A 25,021-nucleotide genomic window follows, 5' to 3' on the forward strand; every position below is an offset into this window, starting at 1 on the left:
AACTTTGCTAATTTCCCACCCCCAGATGTAGAACTGTAGTGGGCATGCTCTCCCAATCCGCTGGAGCAGCATCAGCAGAAACCCCAAGGGCCCTTAGGGCCAGCACAGAAACCCCACCAATTGGGTCCCCCAGGGCCGGCGACACTGAATTCAGCCCATTTGGGCACACCCAGGGCTGGTGCCAAAACTGCCTCTATTGAGGCCACTCTGGGCTTATAGAGTCGAATTTGGTTAAATCAGATACCCCCAGGCCAGTTATGAAACTGCCCTGATTGGGCCCTCCTGAGGCATGTGGCACAGAGTTGGACCCAATCATAAACCACTGGCTGGGGTCAAGGCTGAAACCAACCTGAGTGGGCCTTCCAAGGACGGTAATGCCAAATTTGGCTCAATTGGGCACACCCAGCGCCCAGTTCCAACACTACCCAGATTGGGCCTCCCTGGGGCCCTGCAACAACAAATTGAGCCCAATCAGGCACCAGCTAGGCCAGCACTGAAACCGCACCAATTGGGACCCCAGAGGCCAGCAGGACGAATTCAGCTCAATCTGCCACCTCTTAGGCTAGTGCTGGATCCAGCCCATTGGGTCCCCTAGAGATCAGCAACACAAATTTCGGTCCAATTGTATACTCCCGATGCTGATGCCTAAACAATGCTGATTGGGTCATCCTGGAGGCCAGCGTCCCCAAATTCTGCCCAAGCTAGCAACCCTGAGGCTGGCACAGAAACCCTCCTGATTGTGCCACCCTCAGGGCCAGACACCAAGTTTTTCTCAATCTAGCACCTCAGGAGCCAGAGAGAAACTGCCTCGATTGGGCATCCCTGGGACTGGCAGCACACAATTCTGCATGATTTGACACCACTGTGCTGGCGCCAATACCACTCCATTTGGGTTCCCCTGGGGTCAGAGGCACATAATTCATCCCAATTGGGCACCCTCAGGGCCGCCACTAAAACCTCTCCTGTTGGTTCACCAAGAGGCCAGCAGCACTGAATTTGGCCCACTAGGACACCCCTAAAGGCGCTGCTGTAACAGGCCCAACTGAGCCACCCATGGCTTGTAGGGTCAAATTTGTCCCAATCAGAAACCCATGAGGCCAATGTTGTAACCACGCCAGTTAGGAGCCCCCAGGGCTGGCAGTAAAGAATTTGGCAAAATCAGGCACCCCAGGAGCTGGCACTGAAAATTCCCATATTGAGACACCACCACCACCCCCAATCAGGCACCCCTGGTGCTGGCGCTGAAACTACCCCAACTGGGGCCCCAGGACAGGCAGCATCAAATTTGGCCCAGTCAGACATCCCCGGGCCAGCACTAAAACCACACTGATTTCTACCCCCTCCTCAGCTGGTGGCACAGAATTCAGCTCAAATGGACAATCCTGGGGCCAGGACCAAAATTGCACCAAATTTGCTTCCTGGGGGCAAGTGGCACTGAATTCAGACAACTAAGCCACCTTTGGGATCTGTACCCAAACCGCCCCAATTGGGCCTCCCCTTGGTCCATGGTGCTGAATTCTGCTCAATCTGGCACCGAAACTGCACCAATTTAGCCCTCCCAGGGTAAGTGGTTCCAAATTCTGCCCTTTTGGGCACTACGAGGACAGGCACCAAAACCACACCAAAACCACAGGGTCAGAGACGCCAAATTCAGCCCAATTGGGCACCCCTAGGGCTGATATCTATACTACCCCAGTTGGACTCCCTGTGAGCTGGTGGCACAAAATTTGGCACAACCAGGCATCCCTGGGGCCAGTACCAAAACTGCTCAATTTGGCTTCCTGGGGCCTGTGGCATCAAATTCAGCCAATTTGGGCACCTCCAGGGCTAGTGCTGAAACCATCCCTATTGGGCCCCCTTCCTGAGGTTGATGGCTCCCAATCCAGCCCAATGGGGCCCCCCTGGGGTTGCATAGAAACTGCTGGAAAATGACCCCTTGGGGCCATCAGCGCCAAGTTCAGCCCAATTTGTCACCACCAAGGTCAGAGTTAAAACTGACTTGATTAGTCCACGCTGTGGCTGGCAGAGCCAAATTCATCCCACTACCAGAACCAACACCGCCCTAACACAACCTTTGGGGCTGTAGGTGCAGATTTTGGCCCAATTGGTCAATCCCAGAGCAGGCACTAAACTGTCCTTTTTGGTCCCTCCGGGGATGGCAGACACAAATTTGGTCCAACCGGAACCCACTGGGACTGGCGCTGAAAATGCCCCGATTGGGCACCCCTGGACTTGGCAGCACAGAATTTGATCCATTCGGGCACCGCCAGGCCTGGGACTGAAAATGCCCCAATTGGGACTCCCAGAGCTGGTGGCACTAAATTCGTCCCAATTGGGTAATCCCATGGTTGCTGTTATCAAATACAGCACAAAGGGGCACCTCTGGGGCCAAGGCCAAAACCTCCCTGTTTGGGAACCTCTGGGGCCAAAGGCACAGAATTCAGCCCAATAGGACACCCCAGGGCCAGCATCAAAACTGCCCCATTTGGGTTCCCTTGGGAGCAGAGGTGCAGAATTTGAATGAATCTGGTACCCTTGGGGCTAGAACTGAAACTACCCTGACTGGTCCTCCCTCAGGGCTGACGGAATTTGGTCCAATAAGAATCCCCCAAAAACAGCATGGAAACCGTTCTGATTTTGCCACCCTGGGGCCATCAGCACCAAATTAAGACATGTGGGCACCCCCAAGGCTGGCGCCTAAACTGCCCTGATTGTACCCTTCCAGAGCCAGCAGCACAGAATTATGCTCACTCTGGCATCCCTGCGGCTAGCACCAAAACCGCCCCTATTGAACACTGGACCAGCTTTGTTGAATTTGGCCAATTAGGGCACTACATGGTCGTCACCGAAACTGCCCTGATTGGGCCCCTGATGTGGGCGGTGCCAAATAAGGCCAAATCAGACGCCCCCAGGACAAGCGCCAAAAATGCCCTGATTGACTTCTCCCAGTCTGGTGGCCCCAAATTGGCCCAACTGGGCACCACCGGGTCTGACACTGAAAATTTTCCCATTGGAACCCAGCAAGTGCTGGTGTCACTGTATTCGACCCAGTTGCACACCCCCAAGACAACTCTGAAACCACCCTGATTGCCCCTTAAGGCCAGCAGCACAAAATTTGGCACAATCAGGTACCCCTGCACAATCAACCCCAGCACCTGGGGCTGATACCACCTCGTTTGACTTCCACTGGGAATGGAAGCAGAGAATTCTTCCCAATCAGGCACCCTTTAGGCTGGCACTGAAACTTCTCCCTTTGATCCCCCTGAATCCCCCCACTTGGACACCCCCAGGGTCACTACTGAAACAGTCCCATATGGGCCACACCAAGGTCCGCAGCACTTAGTTCTGCACAGTTGGGCAACCTCTTGGGCTGGCAATGCCGAATTCAACTGTATTGGGACCCCAGGGCTTGTGACACCAAATTCTACATAATTGGGCACCTCCTTGTACCAATGGTGCCAAATTTAGCCCAATTGAGTCTTGCGCTGAAAGCATTTTGATTGGGACCCCCAATGGCACCCTCAGGGCCAGCACTGAAACCTCTGTGATTGGTTCCCTAAGGGGCCAGAGGTGCTGAAGTTGGCCCACTGGGACACTCCCAGGGCTGCTGCTAAAACCGGCCCAAAATGGCCACATTAGGGCTCGAGGCGCCAAATTCTACCCAAATGGACAACCCAAATTGAGCTGGCAGTGCCAAATTCAGATCAATCAGACACCACAGAAGCTGGCACTCTAACTGCCCCAATTTTCCCCCCTCCCCATGGCAGGCAGAGCCAAATTCATCCCAATTGGTCACCACAAGAACCAGCACTGAAAGTACTCCAGGTGGGAACCCTTGTGCCCAGCAGCACTGAATTCAGCCCAATTGAGCACTCCCAGAGCTGGTATCAAAACCATCTTTTTTGGGACTTCACAGGGCCTGCAACACCACATTCAACTCAAATCAGGCACCAACTGATCAGTGCTGTAACCAATCCCTGAACACTACCCCCCAGGTCTTACAGCCCCAAATTTGGCCCATTTAAGGCACCTGCAGGGCCAGCACCAAAACCGCACTCATTGGGCAAACCTAAGGCCAACATCAGCAAATTAGGTTCAACTGGGCACCTCAGGGACCAGCACTGAAACTGTCATGATTGGGCCTCTGCACAGCTTGCAACGCCAAATTTGACAATCAGGCACAACAGGGGCAGGCACCAAAATCACAACAATTAAGTTTCCCCAGGGCCATTAATTGCTGATTTTTGCCCATTCGTTTATCCTCTGGGCCAAAGCAGAAATTGCCACAATTTGGCCACCCTAGGGCAGAGGCACTGAATTTGACCCAATAAGAAACCCCAGGGTCTGTGGAGCGGGGTGACAGACACTGGAGCAGATAAGACCTGACCTTGCAAAGCAGCTCAGAAGCAAAATCTCTCAAGAGGAAGTATCTGGGCAAACTTGGCAATAACAGGATGCCAGGCAACACCGGGTGTTCGACCTTGAACCTCATTTGACCTCCTAGTCACATGAGTCATAGACACAGAAACTGTTACTTATGCTTAGCAAGTTATCTAACTGCAGCATCTAGTATTGACTGGGATTGGACCGGGGCATAGCAGAGAAGGAGTGGTGATAGGCCAATAATGCTGAAGTTCATGTGATTGGACTTTCTTGTAGAGCCGAGGCCCTCTATAAAATATGTGTGTATTTGGCAATAAAGTGAACAGCCGTCATCTGCTCGTGGAGGGTGTTTCTCCACACGCCAATTCTCCTTTGCCCCACGTCTGCCCAAACCCAGTGCATAACGTGTCCGGGCACCATTGGGGGGAAAACTGTTCCCCAACAAGGGTCTGTTGTTGAAACTGGCCCGATTTGGCACGCTGGAGCCAGTGGTGTCAAATTAGGTCTAATTGGGCACAGCCGTTGGGCCAGCAGTGCCAAATTCAGGGAAGTCAGGCTTAATGGAGGCTGGTACCAAAAGCACATTGACTGCCCACCCCCCATAGCCAACAGCACCAAAATTCAGACTGCCTGGGGTCCAACGTTAAAACTACCAATTTGGTATCTCTAGGGCTCATGGGTCCTGAACCAGCACTAAAATGACCACAACTGGAGTCCCTGCGGTGGAAGCCCTGAATTTGGCCCAAACAGGCACCAAGAGGCTGGTGCTGAAACTGCCCCAATTTGGTTCCTGCCATAGCTGGCATTGTCAAATACAGTCCAATAGGGCACTCCTGGTTCCAGCACTGAAACCACCCTGAATTGGGACTTCTAGGTGTAGCAGGTCTGATTGGGCTCAAACGAACACCCCTGCAGCCAGAGCTGAAACTGCCTCCGAAGGGTGCTCCTGGGCCAGCAGCTTCAAATTCCACTCAATCAGGCAGAACCAAAGCCAGCACTGAAATTTCACCAGTTGGCTTCCCTGGGGCCAGAGCTCCAAATTAGACCCAAATGGGTACCTCGGTGCTGGTGCCGAATCTGCCCTGACTGGGATACCTGAGGGACTGGCACAGACAGCTGTTGGGGTCCCACTCAGGGAGGTTTAGATGCCAGCCTCAGAGATGTGCCATTGGGCCAAAATTGGCACCACTGGCCTTAGGGGGGGCAAACAGTACCTGTGGCAAATATAGCTCTAGTTCCAGGTGTACCTGATTGGGCAGGATTTGGTGCAGCTGGCCAATTGGGCAGTTTCAATGATGGCCCTGAATGTGTCCAATTTGGCTTGATTTGGTGGTGCCAAATTTGGCCTAATATGTCACCCATGGAGCCAGCTCCAAAACCAACTTGATCAGTCCCCCATGAAGCCTAGAATTTGGTTCAATTGGTGTTGGACACGTAACGGAGCAGGAGCAAATCCATCATGCCTTGTTCCTGCATCATGTCTTGTTTTCTTAAACCTTTTGGTTTTTGTAAACTCTGTTTCTCCCCACTGGCCATCTGTGAGGGAAGGACATCTGGGCCAAAATAACTGGGCCTTGGCAAAGAGTTTCATAACCGCTATCCACTGTATATAGAAGCCATCTAGACACAAGCAAGATGGGCAACCACCATGTTTTATCTGAAAAACATGTCAAGATACCCTATCTGTAATTACTTGTTTGTACTATTCGAAATTGTGTTCTTTTGAATTACGAAATTTGCATTTTCACTTATGTTATTGTTTGAATTCGTATGTGTGGGCATATGAATTATGTAAGCAATAACTATAAAACTAGCAGTTTTTCCCTTGCTCAGGGTCTTGCTTTGGCCTGCATGCCTAGAGGCTTGATCCCAGCTAGCCTGCTCTAATAAACTCCGCTTGCTGTTGCATTACTGGCTGGACTCTTTTGTGCATTTCGAATGGGGAAATTATCGACTCTAGACCCTAACATTGGGTTACCCCTTTGGCCAGCAGCACTGTTTTCGGCAAAATAGGGTACCTGCAGGGTGGGCCACCCTAAATTTGGCTTAATCAGGTCTGTGGATGCCTGGAGGATGTGTGGCTGGTCCCATGCAGACCTCAGGGTCAGCAGACAACCTTGCAGCGTGAGTTTGGCCTAGGGTGTGGCTCAGGGCTGATAGCTGGCCCTGGGAAGGGCTGGAATGGTCCAGAAGAGGCATTTGGGATGACTCTGCTGGTCCTGAGTGTGCAGAGCTGGCCAAGGGTATGGAGGTGGCCGACCTAGGGGTGGGTGGGACTGTCCTGGGAGAGGCAAGGGGATGAACTCTAGAGGGGCAAATTGACAAGAGAAGAGCCTCTAGGCTGGGGTGGGCCTTGGATCATGTGGGCCTTGGATCATGGGTCTTGGATCATCTAGGGAGCTCAAAGAGTTTCTGTGGTGGGCCTCAGGGACAGTGGCAGCAGGGGGTGATGGGCAGGTCCAGGCAATGGCTTACCTTGAAGTCTACGAAGGTCCTGGGACTGCAGAGCTGGCCTGGGAAATTCCTTGGTGCTTGCTTCTGAAGGGTTGTGCTGGCCTGGGGTGGGTCTTGGGACCAGCAACCTGCCTGGTATGGGAGAGGCAGGGCCACAACAGGGATGAGCCACAGAGCCTGCTCTGGCCTCAGGGGAGCATGGAGGTCCAACAGTGGGTCTCTGGTATCTAACCCTCATTGGGGGAGGGGTAGTGGTCCAGGCAGCGGTGTCCTCAAGTTCTGTGGAAGGCGGGGGTGGCAGGACAGGCAGAGGGCATGCCTCAGGGCTGACGACCAGTCCCAACAGGCCAGCCCTGCAGGCAGCATGATTCAGACCATAGGGTGGCTGGCGACACAGGGGTATCACAGGATTCGCCTAGAGCCAACCTCAGAGAAGTCAGCAGAATTGTGGTGGTACAAGACCTGTCAGGGGCATGCCTCAGGGCAATACCCTCCCCTGGGGAGGAAGAGCCAGTCCCTGGCACATCTAGATGTAGGCTGTGGCCCCAGACAGTGCAGAACTGAACAGGGCCAGACTTCAGGGTCAGTAGCCAGCTACATGTATGAAAGGACCAGCCAAGGACTGTCCTCGAGGCCAGTGCCTAACTATGGGCCTCAGCAGACCTGAGACCTGGCAGAGGATCCTTCATGGTGGAATGGCCCAGGGCAGAATTCAGGCCAGAGACCATTACTAGGAAGTGTGGGGCTAGCTCATAATAGGCCTCCATCCTATCTCCTAGCCCCAGGGCAAGGGTCAGTTCCAGGCCAGGGCAGAAGTCAGAGACATTGGCCAAACTCAGGGGGCAGGGCCAGCCAGGAGCAGGCATCAGAACTTCTGGATGGCCCTGGCGGTGGGGCCTGACAGGGGTGTGTATCTTAATTTTCCAGCCCAGGGGAATCAGGGAGGCCTGTGGGATCACCATAGTGCTGTCAGTTCCAGGGGTATGGGGCAGGTCCTGATTTGGGCCTTGAGTCTAGAGACCAGTCCAGAAAGTTGGTGGGCCTGCATCAGGCCTGATGAGGCGAGCCTGGGATGAACCTTAGGACTGCTGCCCAGCCCTGGTGGAACTAGGTTGGCCAGGTGCAGGCATCGGGGCTGTCACTGGTGGAAATAGGGTATGGGGCAAGATTGGCCCTAGACAGACCTTGGTACTTGTGACTGGACCCTGAGAGCTTGGCTGTATCATCACAGGCCTTAACACCAGTGGCCAGCCCCAGGGTTCAAGGCTTTCCCGGGGTGGGCCTTATTGCAGACAATGGGCCATGGGGATGGTATGGCTGGTCCAGGGCGGGCCTCCGGCCTAGTGGCCAGCCTGGGGAGGGGGCTGGACTGGTATAGACCTCAGGGTCACCTGCCGGGTCTGGGAAGTGCAGGGTTAGCCCAGGGCAGAACCCCCCATCACTTGTCAGAGGCCCCAAGGCCCTCACCTGCCAGGCCCCATCACCCCTGGGTCCAGTCCCGGGTGCAGAGAACTGTACCTGAGTCAGCCCTGGCTCCCTTGGCTGATCACAAGCTCTGAGGCACGCCCAGGACTGACTGCACCCCTCAATGGGGCTGTCTGCCAGGCATGAGGCCTGTCCCAGGCCAACATCCCTGAGACAATTGCCAGTCACCATGCCTGCCCTGGGCCAGTGCTGTCTCACCCAGTGCTGGCTACTGGCCCCCAGGCTTGCCCCAGTCCTCCCAGAGCTGTCACTATTCCTGAGGCTCTCTCCAGGCTTCCAGCACACCCCTGGAGCCAGATGCCAGCCCCAATGCTCACCCTAAATCAGTCCTGCAAACTCATGTTTGGCCTTTGAATCTAAGGCCCACCTCAGTCGGGTCAGCACCACCAGATCCTGACTTCCCTGAGGCAAGCTGCTGGTAAAGAGGATTGTCCCAAGATAAAACTGACCCATGTGGCTTGCCGCCACACCTAAGACCCACTTTGGGATGTCCCCAACCCCCTGGACTGGCCACTGGCCTTGCGGCCCATCACATGCTGGCACAGCCCCACGTGGAAGGACGCCAGCACCAAGTCCAGCCTTGGGCCAGCCCTGTAGCCCCAGGGCCAGACACCACCAGTGTGACACACCCTTAGCCAGTCATATCCCTGGGCTAAGAGCTGACCCCAAGCCCCACCCAGGGGCAGCCTGTATCCTGGGTTCAGTCACAAGTCCACCTTGAATTGGCTTTGCCCCACCTTAGTCAGCCAACAGTCCTGAGAGCCAGCCCAGTCCAGTTCTGCACACTGGGGTGGGCCACAAGTGCTGAGACCTGCCTCAGACTGTCTCAGTCCATCCCCGGAGCCTCCATAGACCTGAGACCCATGCCAGGCCAGGCCCTATGACTTTGGGGCTGGCTATCAGCTCCCAGACCGTCCCCCAGCTGACCCCCACCACTGTGTCTCATCGCTGGCCCAGAGACATTCCTTATCCCAGGTCCACTGGAGCCTGCCCTGGCCCAACCCCCAGCCCTGGGACCCTGAAATGGGTGGGGCTGTCCCTAGGTGGTACCTGGAGGCCCTGAGGTCCAATTCCATCCCCTGGTGCAAGCTACAAGCCTCAGTGCCTGCCCCTGGCTGGCCCAACCCCCCTCCAGGGCTGGTCGATGGACCCAGAGCTGCCAGGGTCTGAACTGGCCCGCTAGCTCCAAAGACTGCCCCAAGCCAGCTGAGCCTAAAGAGGCCTGATGCCAGCCCTGAGGTTCTTCCTAGGCCAACCCCCAGGGGGATGCCACTGGCCTAAGATAGACACTGGGTTGATCCTGCCCCCTGGGTCTTTCTACCACCACTGAGGCCCTCCGTGGGCCACATGGGTTATCTCCTCTCACCCCCCTTGTCTGTCCACAGACCCTCTCCAGGATGGATCCAAGCCCCTTGGAATGCTGGGCCCCAGACCTGGCTTGCCCAGCACTCCTGTGGACCCTGGGTCCTACCCTGGTCAATCACTGCCCATCTTGGGTTCACTGGGGCTTGCTCCAGTCCAGCCATGTGCCAAGGGACCTCCCAGGCTGGTTATTCTCTGGCCTCTCCCCGAAGTTCTTGGGCCCAATGGGGCCAGCCCTGCCCTCAATGGGGTCCCATGTGCCCACCTTGGTTGGGCTCCAACACTCCAAAGCTACCAGATACCACTCAGGGTCAGCCCCACTCCTTTGAATTCCCAGGGTCCTGGAGGGGAAGCCCTGCCATCCCATGGCTCCTGGAGCCTGTGTTAAGATGAGCACACCCCTGAGGACCCCAGGTCATGCCCAGCACAGACCATGCCTTCCCCAGGACCTCTGTGGCATACCCTGGGATTAAACCTCTCCCCATCCAGGTTCCCTGGTGTCTTCCCCACCAAACCCTGCCATACCTGCCTACCAGAGGCCTACCCTAGGCCGGCCCCTCATCCCTGGGGCCCCTGGAGTCCATCTTCAGCTACCTCTTATTCTCACGGGATGGCCTAAGCCTATATTAGTTCAGCTCTGTCTGCCAAAGTCACCTGGTCCCACCCTGAGCCTGCCCTGCCAATCCAGGGCTCCCAAGGTCCACCCCAGACTAGGTCAACCATTTCTGGGTAGCCAGGAAACAGTCCTGTGATGACCATTGGGGTCCATACCTGACTAACATTGCCGTCCAGGTCCCTACAGCCTGTCCCATCCTAGCTATACCCCTCCAGGGGCAACTGGGGCAAAGATTGGGCCAACCCTGCCCACCAAAGCCCTGGAGCTGAACTTGAACCGGCCTGGCTTCTTGACAGGTGTGCCCTCAGCTGACTTCTGTGGTCCCCAGGGCCACCTGGCCCCACTAGGGCCCACCTAGGATAGGCCCTGCTTCCCACTGACCTCCCTGAGCCAACTTGGTCTGGTCCTGACCCCAAAAGCCTCCAAGCTCTGACCTGTGCTAGCTCCACCCCTTTCAGTATCCCAAGGACTTCCCTGGACAGGTCCACCTCCCAGTCCTAGGGCCCACATCAGGTGTAGTTGACCCTGAGAGACCTCCTGGGCCCACATAGGAAAAGCCCTGCCTTCCCTGGGCCCCCATGGCATGTCCCAGGCCAGTCCTGAATTTCCTGGGACTTCAGGAGACCACCTCTGACTGGTCAGGCCTATCTGGGGCACCCTGGGGCCACTCCAAGCCAGCCCCACTCACCTAAGGCCACCAAGTCCAGCACTGGACCCGCCCCACACTTTCTAGAGCCCCATTGTCCTGCTAATGACTGGTCCTGACACCCCATCCCCTAGGGCCCACTCTGGGCTAGCACTGCCCCCGGGGCCCCCAAGGACCATGCCAGTCAGACCCTGCCCCCTTGGGGCCCCCAGAACCTGCCTAAAACCAGCCCTGACACCCTGATCCCTCAGTGCCCCATGGGCCCACCCCAGTCTGGCCTTGTCCCCCAAGAGGTCCTAGGAACAACCTCATGAAGGCTACACAATTCACAGAATGTGGGCCCAGTCCCCTCAGGCCCACAGGTAATTTCTCTGACTGGATTCACTCCCCTAGGGTCTTGGAGGCCTGTTCCTGGCTGGTTCTGATGTAGGCAGGTAGACAGGGAAAGGCCCACGACAATGAAACTTAGGTTAACAAAACTTCTGGGAAGGAAAATTTTATGACTGATCCACCCCGTGGATACGGAAAACAGAAACCTAATAAGACGTTCAGCAGACCCTGAGGAGATTAGACCTCTCCCCAAACTCTCGGATCTTCCCTTAATCCAATTAGCTTTAGTGATTCATCCCCGAAAAGACTCCAGAACATTCCAAAAACCCGAGAAGAGCCTATAGAAGCCACCTTTAACAAAAGAAGGGTGTGCAGATGCTACCCGAGCCCATGTGCTGTTAGTGCCCACATGGCCGAGCACATGTGGCACCTGAACACATGCGTTGCCCGCATCTCCCCTCTTGAGATGTGTACTTTCATGCTTTTGTGTCTAATGCTGGGATGTGTGTAGGGGATCTATACACCTATGGAGAAGCCCGGGTTCTCTCTTGAACAGGTTACTTTACAATCTCTCCCACTCTCTCTCCCTCCTTCCCTTCAAAATCTCCAAATAAAAAATGTAATTTCAGCGCCTGGCACCTTTCGGCAGCCGCCATCGGTTCCTGACCACTCCCCACTCTACAGGTAAATAGGAAATCCCTTGGAGACCCTGCCCAGTGCGGAGAAGGCCCCTCCCTGCCCCCTGCCCACCCCAGTTTGGGGCTCGCCCTGACACCCCCATCCCCGCCTGGCACCTTTCACCAACGCCATCGGTTCCTGACCACTCCCCACTCTGCTGGTTAGGGGCTTGTCCTCACCTTAGGGGGCGTGGCCTCAAAAGCAAGCATGGCCTCTTTCCGGAGCAACAGACACTTACGCGGCCACAGTTTTTTTTTTTTTTTTTTTTTTTTTTTTACCATTCCGTGCATTGTTCTTTGGCCACAATTGATAGACCGCACTCCTCTGAAGAATTCCCTGGTCATCTTAGTCACTATACGGTAATAGTCAAGTTACCTAGCCTATCCTAATTTCACAAAAACTGTCAGTGAACACAACTAGTTGCACATAAAAGTCTTTTGTAAAAAGAGCATAGCCCCACATCTTCAGTTGAGGCCCCTCCCAAGCCAAGGAGAGCACCGGATAGTAAAGCCCATAACAACGTGAAGAAACAGCGAAAATCCCCACCACCAGGAGAGAGCCAAGAAAATATCTCACTAACCTCAGAAGGGACTTCCCAGAAATACAACCTCCTCTCGGATAAAGAATTCAGAGAGGAAATTATGAGAATGGTTCACGAACTCAAAGCAACTATGGAACGAACTTTCAATAAATTAAGGGAGGATATGGATGCAGCATTGGAACGCTCCACCAAGATAATCCAGGAAGAAATGAGAGCAGAAATTTCAAAGCTACGAACAGAAGTCACAAAACTAAAAGAATCAGTAGATTAAATAAAAAACTACGTAGGAGCCCTCAATAGTAGGATGACTACAGCCGAAGACAGAATCAGTGAGCTTGAAGATGAGCTGCACAAAGCATATAGGGAACAACAAATAATGGCAAAAGACCTCAAAATGGCTCTAGAGCGAATTAGAGTCCTAGGGGATGACCTCAGGAGAAACAACATAAGAATCATGGGAGTGCCGGAACCACACTGAACCAATCCCAATAAAAAAAAACACAATTAAAGACATCATTGCTAAAAAATTCCCAGAGCTAGAGAACGCGGACATCCAGATCCAAGGAGTCCGAAGGTTGACAGCTAAAAGAGACTCAAATAGAAAATCCCCAAGGCATATCACAGTCAGAATGATGGATGCCGTGGATAGAGACACAATACTGCAAGCAGCAAGATCAAAGAAGGAGATCATATACAAAGGAGCACCCCTAAGATTCACAGCAGACCTATCAGAAGAAACCCTCCAAGCCCGAAGACAATGGTGGGATATAGTGAAAAAACTTCATGAAATGAATGCCTCACCAAGAATACTCTACCCGGCTAAACTCTCAGTTAAATTTGAAGGAACCATACACTACTTCACTGAGAACCAACAGCTCAGGAACTTCATAGACTCAAGACCAAATTTAAAAGAAGGACTCAAAGGGCTACTATAAGACAAGGAAAAAACCTACAAGAACAACAAACCCTACAGAAAAATGACACAAAATCCCATGATAATAATTTCTCTTAATGTTAACGGTCTAAATGCACCAATCAAGAGGCAAAGAGTGACAAAATGGATCTGGAAACTAAACCCAACTTTCTGCTGCCTACAAGAAACACATCTGAATAGTCAAAACTAACACAGACTCAAAATCAAAGGATGGAAAACAATTCTGCAAGAAAACAGCTCCCTCAAAAAAGCAGGGGTGGCCATACTAGTATCCGACAACATATATTTCAGGCTGAAAAAGATTAGAAGGGACAGCGAAGGTCATTTCCTATTCATCAAGGGATATGTACAACAGGAATAAATCACACAATTAAATGTATACGCACCTAATGAACGACCAGCTAAATACTTAAAAGAACTCCCAACAGAATTTCAGGAGGACATTACTAGCACCACGATAGTAGTTGGAGACTTCAACACTGCCTTATCACCTCTGGATAGATTAACAAGAACAACACTCAGCAAGGAACGATGGCTCTGAAGGAAGAAATGGAGGAGACAGGGCTAATAGACCTATACAGGGCTATACAACCTAAAAAGAAAGAATACACATACTTTTCCAGCGCACACGGAACGATTTCCAAAATAGACCACGTTCTGGGCCACAAATTTTACTTATCAACTATCTTTTCAGACCATGATGCACTGAAAATGGAAGTTAATCACGGACAGACACAGAGAACCAAATCAAGCACTTGGAAATTAAAGAACTCACTATTGAATAACGAGTGGGTCACGAAGGAAATCAAGGAAGAACTCAAGAGATACCTAGAAACAAATGAGAATGAAAACACAAGCTACCAGAACTTATGGGATGCAGCTAAAGCTGTATTAAGGGGAAAATTTATAGCTCTGCAAGCCTTCCTCAGAAAGGAAGAAAGGGCCTATATAGATAGCTTGGCTTCGCAGCTCAAGATCTTAAAAGAGTACCAGCAAAAGGAACCCAAACCAGATCGACGGAAAGAAATAAAAAAACTTAGAGCAGAAATTAACGACATGGAAACCCGAAAAACAATCCGAAAGATCAATGAAACAAAGAGCTGGTTCTTTGAGAAAATAAATAAGATTGATAAACCGCTAGCAAGACTCACAAAGAAAGAAAGAGAGAAAACCCTAATAAATTGAATCAGAAATGAAAAGGGGGACATCACAACAGAAACCAAGGAGATTCAAAGGATCATCAGAGACTACTTTGAAAGTCTGTATGCCACGAAACAAGAGAACCTAAAAGAAATGGACGAATTCCTTGACTCCTACAATCTCCCAAGACTGAACCAAGAAGACGTGAACTACCTGAATAGGCCCATAAATATCAAGGAAATCGAAACCGTAATCAAAAGTCTCCCCAAAAACAAAAGCCCAGGTCCAGACGGATTCACTGGCAAATTCTTCCAAACATTTCAAGAAGACTTGTTGCCAGTTCTCCTCAAGCTTTTCCAGGAAATTGAAAAGACAGGAACCCTTCCGAACAGTTTCTACGAGGCACATATCTCCCTAATACCAAAAGCAAACAAAGACACCACTAACAAAGAAAACTATAGACCAATATCCCTGATGAACACTGATGAGAAGATCATCAACAAAATATTAGCAAATAGAATCCAACAACTCATCAAAAAGATCATACACCATGACCAAGTGGGATTCATCCCGGGGATGCAAGGATAGTTTAACATTCGGAAATCAATCAACATAATTCATCACATCAACAAAAGTAAAGATAAAAACCATATGATCATATCAATAGATGCAGAGAAAGCATTTGACAAGATCCAACACCCATTCATGATAAAAAATCTCAGCAAAATGGGTTTTGGAGGAACTTTTCTCAAGATAGTCAAAGCCATCTACCACGAACCTATGGCAAGCATTACCATCAATGGAGAAAAACTGAGGGCCTTTCCTCTAAGATCGGGGACAAGTCAAGGATGCCCACTCTCACCACTTCTCTTTAACATAGTACTGGAAGTATTAGCAATAACCATCAGGCAAGAAAATATATTAAGGGGATTCAGATAAAATCCCCAGGATTCAGAAGAAATCAAGCTCTCACTATTCGCAGACGATATGATACTATACCTAGAGAAGCCTAAAAGCTCTAGTAAGAAACTCTTAGAAACAATTGACCTGTACAGTAAAGTCGCAGGCTATAAAATCAATACCCAAAAATCCGTGGCCTTCCTATATGCAAACAATGAGACAGAGGAAAGGGACATGAAAAAAGCAATCCCATTCACAATTGTATTCCAGAAAATCAAATACCTTGGAATCAGCTTAACTAAAAAAGTAAAGGACCTCTACAAAGAAAACTATAAAACCCTACTCCATGAAATAAAAGAGGACATGAGGAAATGGAAACATATCCCCTGCTCTTGGATAGGGAGAATAAACATTGTCAAAATGGCAATACTCCCAAAAGCATTATACATATTTAATGCGATCCCTATAAAGATACCCATGGCATTCTTCAAAGAAACGGATCAAGCAATCCTGAAATTTATATGGAGCAACAAACGTCCACGGATAGCTAAAACAATTCTTGGGAAAAAGATGATGGGAGGCATCACCCTCCCCAACCTTAAACTCTATTACAAAGCGGTAACAATTAAAACAGCATGGTACTGGAACAAAGGCAGAGCTGAAGACCAATGGAACAGGGTGGAATATCCCTACACACAACCTCAAATGTACGATCATCTAATCTTGATAAGGGAGCAAGAGATGTGAAGTGGAGAAAGGAAAGCCTCTTTAACAAATGGTGCTGGCACAACTGGACAACCACATGTAGGAGAATGGGCTTAGACCTCGACCTGACACCATGCACAAAAGTCAGATCAAAATGGATTAAAGACCTCAACATCAGACCACAAACCATAAGGTACATTGAAGACAAGGTCGGCAAAACCCTTCACGATATTGAAGATAAAGTTATCTCCAAAGAGGACACAGAACTAAGCAATCTAGTAGAAACAGAGATCAACAAATGGGACTACATTAAACTAAAAAGCTTCTGCACCGCAAAAGATACAGTGACCAGAATACAAAGACTATCTCTAGAATGGGAAAGGATATTTACACAATACCCATCAGATAAGGGGTTGATATCAATGGTATATAAAGCACTGGTTGAACTCTACAAGAAGAAATCATCCAACCCCATCAAAAATGGGGCGAAGAAATGAACAGAAACTTTACCAAGGAAGAGATACGAATGGCCAAAAGGCACATGAAAAAGTGCTCTGCATCACTAATCATCAGAGAGATGCAGATCAAAACAACCACGCGATACCACCTCACACCACAGAGGCTAGCACACATCCAAAAGAACAAAAACAACCGCTGTTGGAGAGGATGTGGGGAGAAAATGGACCCTTCTACAGTGCTGGAGGGAATGCCGGCTAGTTCAGCCCTTTTGGAAAACATTATGGACGATTCTCAAAAAACTAGAGGTTGTGCTCCCATTTGACCCAGCAATACCACTGCTGGGAATATATCCCAGAGGATCCAAAAAGTATAGTCGAAATGACATCTGCACTTATATGTTCATTGCAGCACTGTTTACAATAGCCAGAATCTGGAAAAAAGCCGAGTGCTTAGAACAGATGACTGGTTGAAGAAACTTTGGTACATCTATACAATGGAATACTATGAAGTTGTTAGAAAAAATGAGGTCATGAAGTTTGCATATAAGTGGGTTAGCATGGAAAGTATCATGCTAAGTGAAATGAGTCAGAAAGAGAGAGACAGACATAGAAAGATTGCACTCATCTGTGGAATATAGAATAATAGACAAGGAGTCTAACACCCAAGAATAGTAGAAATTGAGGCTGGTTTCTCATTCTGGGCAACTCAGAGAAGGGAACACCAAGTAAAATGTGGTCGAAGATCATGCGGGTTAGGGGTGACACGTGCCGAATGTAGACTAGAGACTGTACACAATGGCCACTCAACACCTTTATTGCAAACCACAACACCTAATCAGAGAGAGAACAAAAGGGAATACCCTGCCATAGTGGCAGTTTGGGGTGGGGGGAGACGGGACTGGGGAGGGTGGGAGGGACGCTGGGTTTACTGGTGGTGGAGAATGGGCACTGGTAAAGGGATGGGTTCTCGAACTTTGTATGGGGGAAACATGAGCACAAAAATGCATAAATCTGTAACTGTACCCTCACTAATTTAAAAAAATTAATGAAAAGCAGAACCATGTTGGCAAAGATAAATATGGCACCAACATGTAATGCTTCTTTATTATCATTAAAATAAAAATTACACCATTTCTTTAAAAAAATGTAATTTCACTGCTCATCTACTCCTGAAATCCCTTTTTGCGAGGCGAGTCAAGAACCCAGTAATTCTGGGTCCTGTGTCGTAAAGGCAGATCAAGAGAAAGTTACCATCTTTCTCCTCCCCACTTCACATAATTCATCCATGGGGCCCACCGACATCAGTTTCATACACCCAAGTGCTCCAGAAGCCCATCCCAGTCCTGCCCCATCCACCGATGACCCCAAGGCCTGCCTCAGGCCAATCTGCCCTTCCTGAGGAAACCGGGGTCAGCACTGTGCCTAATGGAGCACTTTGGACTTTCTTCTGGATGACTCTGACAACCCAGGGGCACGGGGTCACAGTTGAGCACATCTTGCCCCCGTATTGCTCATCTCTTCCTGGGCCATCTCTGCCACCCCACGGAGCCCAAGGAGCTTGCCTGTGGCCAGCACCATCCCTTAATGCCCCTGGGGTCATCCCCGGCTTGTCCTGTCCTCCAAGGGGTCCTTGGGAACCACCTTGGTCCAGCCCTGCCCCCCAGAGCTTGTGAGACCTGTCCCTTTCTGATCCTTCCCCTCCCAGGGCTTGCAGGGTCTGCCCAGTATTGGTCTTGCTTCCTCAAGCCCCCAGGGTCTGCCTCAAACAAACTTCGGCCCCTGCAGGCCCCTCCTCTACAGGGTCCTCTTGGACCTGCCTGGAACCAGCCCTGTCCTCCTCCAGTTCTGTGTCAGGCTGGCATTGACACCTCAGGGCCCCACATTCCACATGCCCTGCACTCAGCCAGCCCACTGGGGCACCCAGAGCCCACCCCATGCTGTCCTGAACTCCTTGGGCATCAAAGGCCCACCCAAGGCCAGCTGCTGCCCAACCCCCCAAATGCTTTGGGCTGGTCATTCATTCTCTGAGGCAGACTGCAGGCAATGAGGGTCACTCAGAACGAAAACTGACCCTCGTGGCCACTGTAACCAAGGCCCACTCTAGGCCGGCCCTAGTCCCTGGAGGTGGCCACTGGCCCCAATGCCTGCTCTGTATTGGCCCCACCCTACTTGGCTAGCCTACAGTGCTGAAGCATGCTTCATTCTGACTAGTCCCCCGGGACTAGTCACTGGCTGCAAGGCCTGTCACAGGCCCACAATATCCCCCTGGGAAGGATGCTGACAACAAGTTCAACCCTGGGCTGGCCCTGCACCCCTGGGCCTGGACACTGTCAGAGAGACATGTCCTTGGCCAGACATACATCACCCCTCCCAGCCAACAGCTGACATGGAGGACAGTTCAGGTGCAGCCCCTACCACAGAGTAGGTCTCAGCGTAAAGGCTCACCTTGTGCTACCCTTGTCCCTCCCAGTGCCCCAGGGCCCTCTGTGTGTTCAAAATTGTGGGCGCTTGATGTGTTAGGTGGTCAGGAGTTGCCTCCCCACTCTGGCCATCCCATGGCAAATGAAGGAGGAAACGGGGGCAAGGCTGGTTGGTAATCAGTCATTTATTCCAATCTCTGTTCTATCCAAGTCTCCCTCTACTCCCAACTAGTCTCCACAGCATTGGTTATAGAGAAATAATGAAGGATCGGGGGTAGCAATTACACATAACTGTGGTACTACAATCAACAGGTGTAAAGCCCTTCCCTCAGGAGAAGCTTCTTTTAAGACAAAATCTCATCCTGCAAAGAGATTCACCAAAAGGCAGAATTCCATCTAAAGTGTACTACTTTCCCCTTTCATTAGTCCAGATCTATTTAAACAGTAATCTTAAATTTACTTCTTAATATTTCCAGTAATTTTGTATGGACACAGTAAGAGATACTAAGTTTAAAGAATGTCTCTCCTTGGGACATCTCATTATATATCCTAGACCACTCTCCTGAGGCCAGGTTAGTCCTTCCTAACCCCAGCAGGGTCCTTATCCAGTTACTTCTTTTGGGGTCATGGCAGAGTTTGTCCATGATTATGCCCTAAACTTATGCATTTTATGGTGCTTTGTCTGTTCCTTTTCTATGTCAGGATAGCTTACAGCTTGCCCTATTTCGATGCTTGGATAGCTTATGGATTGCCCTGGTTCCAAACAAATACCTCGTCTGAACTCTCCTTTTGGGGTGTTAAGAACTAAGGGCAACTAAGGCTTAAGTTGAATAAATATGACAGATGCCCAGGAGTAAATATTGTTAGGAGTCAATTAGCTCCCAACTTTCAAAACCCTAGTGTTAACTTTCTTCCTGTGTCTATATACAAAGGACATTGCTCTAAAATAAACTATGCAGCGGGCATGGTGCCACCAGCAGGTTAACCTATACCTGTGGGGCGAGTGCATCAGCAGCCTGATGGTGCTTTCAGACTTCCAGATACCCCAAAATTGCTGCTGTGCCTTTGGCCAGACCCCAACAACTTGGGGCCAAGTTTACAAAGAAATAAAATGGCCAAAAGTTAGGTATGTGGGAGACACACTCACAAACCACCTCCAGCTCAGCTATATACGCTCATTTATTGGCCTTATTTCAGAGACCCATAAATCTCAAAAGATATCAAAAGACTCAGTTAGGGCCTGTAGCACAGAGGTAGGCGAGAATCCATGACTGAGAGCTTCAGGCCCTCTTGGACTGGTACTGTGCCTCCTTCCCCCAGGTCCCTAGTTTTCCAGTAGCTTGGCAGTCACACCCACAAACTGCCCTTAGCTCCATGTAATCTCATCAATGGCCAAGACCCACGAACTATAAACTAAAACTCCCAAAAGAGAGCGCTGCAGAATGTCCTGACCTCATGCCAGGCTGTCTTCACTGGAGCGCCCCAGAGCTCTGGAAGCCAAAAATCCTTCAAAACCCAACCTCCACCATGCTCAAGGCCACTCCATGCGCTCAGTCCAAGCCTCAGGACCCAGGTAACACGAAACTTTGTGACCTTAGACTCTGGGCTCAACGGGACCAGGAGTGGAGATCCTCTGCCCACTTTCCCCAGTCTCCGGCGACCCAGGGGTCACGCCCATAAGCCACCTCCTGATGGTACCAGATAATCTCAACATCGGCCACCGTCCAGATCACATGGCTGCTTCTCCTGAAAGAGAGGACAACATGAGGCCCTTATAACCATGACACTGGACTCCGCACCAGGCTGCTTCACACAGGGCGCCCCAGAGGAAGCTGGGTGAGAGCCCTCCCCACCCCAAGGGGTCCAGCACCGACAGCCAAAAACCTCCACAACCCAACCGTCACCATGCTCAAGGCCGCTCCCCATGCACTCCGACTGAGCCTCACATATGGGTAAACATATTCCATGTACCACGTGACTGCAAAAGCGGCTGCGTGACACATCATAAAACACTCCCTACCCATTCTCCATGATTACCATACTACATTTGATGGGGTTCAGATAGTAGGCAACAAATCATAGAGGGAAATATATATATGCATATATACATATTTTCAGATATATATACCAAAGCTCACATCACGCAAACTTTAACATGTTAGTGATATCCTACTTTAACATGTTAGTGATATCCTATAGAATGTCTTAATGGCTCCTGCCAAAATAGAAAATCTTCACACTATTTCCTATATGAACACTTTTCTTCTAAGCATGTTCAGCGGTTCTTTATAACAGACAATACGAAATATATTATTTTGGTTGTGTTTTGGGACAGGGACTGGGGTTTGGGATGGAAGCATCCCAAATTTGGTGGTGGGAAGGTGTATTGGTGGTAGGATTGGTGTTTGAATATTGAAGGTAATCAAACATTGTGAACTAACTTGCAAAATTAAAAAAAAAGAATTTTAAAAGTAATGTGGAGTTCATCCCCAATTCAATCAGCTTAATCAATGGCTGAATAAATAGCAGTGCTCCTACATTATTCAAAAATAAAAATAAAATAAACTATGCAAAGGACATAAGGGAAAGAGAAAAGCAATATTTCACTTGCATATACAAAATCTAGAGTCAGAAGAACCTGACTTTAGAAGTCACAGGGTCTGATTTGGGGAAATAGAGATAAGGAAAGATAAGGGAAGTAGAGCACAGAGAAGTTAAAGATAAACAGAGAGGAGTGGGAGTGCCTCGGGAGCATTGTGATGTAACCCAATAAACCTAAGCTCCTTGAGGAGGAGGAGAAAGGATGTAGGGAAAGGACAAAGGAGAAAGGATGAACCAATGTTAAACCTAAAGGGGCTGGAGTGATAGCACAGCAGGTAGGGCGTTTGCCTTGTACGCAGCCAACCCGGTTTCGATTCCCAGCATCCCATATGGTCCCCCACCACTGCCAGGAGTAACCCCTGTGTACCGCTGGGTGTGACCTGAAAAGCAAAAAAGAAAATGTTAAACCTAAAATACTTAGAACTATAATCCAACAGCCCTTCTCATCAGGCCCCCAGGGCCCCCAGTGGGCAGAGCCCAAGCCCCAGGGAATCCTATAGGGCTGTATAGGGCTGGCCTTGCATCCCTGGGCTGTTGTTTGGCCCAGTTCTCCAGGGGCCCCCAAGGACTTCCCCTGGTCAGCTCCTTATCCCTTGGCCACCTTAGCCCATTTCAGGCTGGCCCCACTACCATCAGGGCCTTTAGGACCTGTTAGGACCCCTTTGGGCCTTGGGCCTCTGATCCTGGGGATAATCCAGTATCTCGTGACCCTCAGAGGGCACCTCTTGCTTGCCCTCCCCGTCAGGGACTCCCAGGTGATCCCTACCCCTCCCTTCCTGTGGCTCACAGGGTCTGCAGGCTGGCCTTACCCATCCCCAGGTACCCTGGGGCCTGCCACCAGGGCCAATCCATCACTAGTTCCACCCCACTGGGGCCCAAGCTCGCCCCTCAGTGCCTGCCCACAGGGCCTGCAAGTGCCAACTCAGGCCAGCCATGCCTGCCCAAGGGCCTCAAGGGCCTTCCCTGGGCCAGCCCTACTCCTCTAAGGTCCTGCAGGGGCAGCCCAGAGCTGGCCATGTGTCCTCAAACCTCCATTATACCCCAAGACCTTCACTAGGACTTCCCCATGCCTCCAGTACCTGGAGCCCGACTTGAATGGATGCCACGCCTAAGACCTCAGGGACTGCTACTCACCCCCAAGGCAACTGAAACCTGCCCTGGCACTGCACTTTCCTTTCCCCAAAGCCAACTCTGAACCTCTCAGGGCTCCTGGGGCCCACACCAGCCCAGTCCCCTTCAATGCCTCCAGGGCCTTCCCCAGCAAGGAAAGACTCCTCCAGCCCCACTCCATGACCCCAGGTCTTGGATGGGCCAGCCCTGACCCTCCCATGACCCCTAAGCTAGCCTCAGGATAGCAATGCTCACCTCCAAGTTCCCTGGGGGCCACCTCTAGCATATCCTAGCACTCCAGCAGTCAAAACCCACCCTGGATGGTCCCTTGAACCTGGGTGCCCCAGGACCCATGCTGCCCAGTTCTGCACACACCAGGCCTCCAGGGTCTTACCTCAGAGTGCCCAAGAACCACTCAGCAAGGCCCCAACACTCTCTGGACCCTGAGGCCAGGGCCAGGTTGATTTAACTCCCAAAGAAACCTCAGGGTCCACCCGGCGCAGCCTCACTACCCTGGGTTTCTGGGAGCTCACCTCGGACAGGCCCTGCACACTTAAAAGCCCTAGATACACAGCAAATATGAGCCCTGCCAAGGACCCTGAGGTACACCCTGTGATAGCATAGACCTCCTGAGGCACCCAGAGCCAGCCCTGTGTTGGCCCTGTCTTCCTTATGGCCCCAGTGGCCCAACAAAAGCAGCCCTGCCCCACAGTAGGATCCTGACCCTGCTTCAGGTTGGTTCCCACTCAAGGAATCCTGGACCCTGCCCCATTCCAGCTCCACCCCTCCCATGGCCGTCCACTGAGGGCCATCAAGGCCCCACTCAGGGTGACCCTGTCCTTCCCAGTGCCCCCAGGGCCATCCCTTGGGTTGTGCACCAGATCCTGCTTTTCAATGACCCTGGACCCCAGGGCTCCTGGTTCCATTTTCAGACTTGTCCCTCCCTTCTAGGGACACTGGGGCTTGCCCCCACTGTCCCTACCCTGCCTGGGCCTCCCCCAGGTCAATGATTCACAACAGGCCCACCCAAGCCCCCGCCTTCATGGTTGGCCCTGCCCCTGTTGTGGCCCACCTGAGACATAGTCCCTGGGGCCCACCTCATGGTCTGCCCCACCCCATTCAGCTCAGAGCCCCATCCCCCATTGCCTGCCCAACAACAGTGGTGATCCCTCATGACCCTGACCAAGAGGGCAGCAGCAGTTAACTGCACCCCAGGGTCCCACCCTCTGGTCATTCCCTGCTACCCTGGGCCCAGCACCTCCTTCGCCCCTTCTGGGGCATCTGGGTCCAGCTCTTATCAGTACCACCCCACAGGACCCACAATGGCCTGCCCTGATCTGTGGGACCCCTGGGCCTTCACCAGAACTGCTCTACCTCTGATACACTGGGGCCAACTCAAATGGGCCATGACCCACAGGGTCCCACCAGTGTCCTGCCCCTGCCTGAGGTTGGCTCGGCCCCCACCCACCCACAGGACACTGCCCCAAGGCTGGCCCTGCCCACCCATCTCCATGCTCCTAGATCAGGTCTTGTGCTGGCTGCACCACAAAATGCCCCCCCCCATGTCCATCCCGGGACAGCCCCAAGGCCAGAGCCAGGTCAGCCCTGCCCCTCTAGAATCCCATGACCCGTCCAGGCTGGCACTGCCCACCTGGTTCTCAAGACCTTACCTCTGCTGATCCTGCCTCCCCAAGGCCTCCAGGGTATGTTTGGGTGGATCTGCAGCAATGGTGCTCCCGCTCCTGGGCCGCTGGGCAGAGGGAGCCCCCCGCTCCCCCGCACACCGCATGATTTTTTTTTTCACGAAAAAGCAAAGGACAAAAAAAAAAGAATTTACTGGCTCCAACCCCCATGGGGCACCTAAGATCTTGCCAAGGCTGGCCCCACTGCTCTGGGCTACCTGGATCCTGCCCCAAGTCAGTGCTTCCCCTCTTGGGGACCCTGGAAAAGTTCTGGCCTTTCCCTGCTGGGGACCCAGCCCACCACTTCTGGCCACACCTGGGCTCTCTTTAGGCTGATTGCACCACTATGGCGCCCCCTGGCCCCACCTCATTCTGGCTTCGTCCCCTCAGGGCCTCCAGGACCTACTATATGCTGGCCCTGCCCCTCTAAGGGCTACCAGGCACTGCCCAAGGTAGGCCTTACAGACTTGGACCCCTGGGTCTTGCCACTGGCCGATTCCACCATCCCAGGGCACTCTGGGCCCACCCTGAACAGGCACCACCCACATCAGTTATCTAAGGGTCTGCACCAGACTG

The sequence above is a fragment of the Sorex araneus genome, chromosome X (assembly GCF_027595985.1).
Source record: "Sorex araneus isolate mSorAra2 chromosome X, mSorAra2.pri, whole genome shotgun sequence".
Classification (NCBI taxonomy): Eukaryota; Metazoa; Chordata; class Mammalia; order Eulipotyphla; family Soricidae; genus Sorex; species Sorex araneus.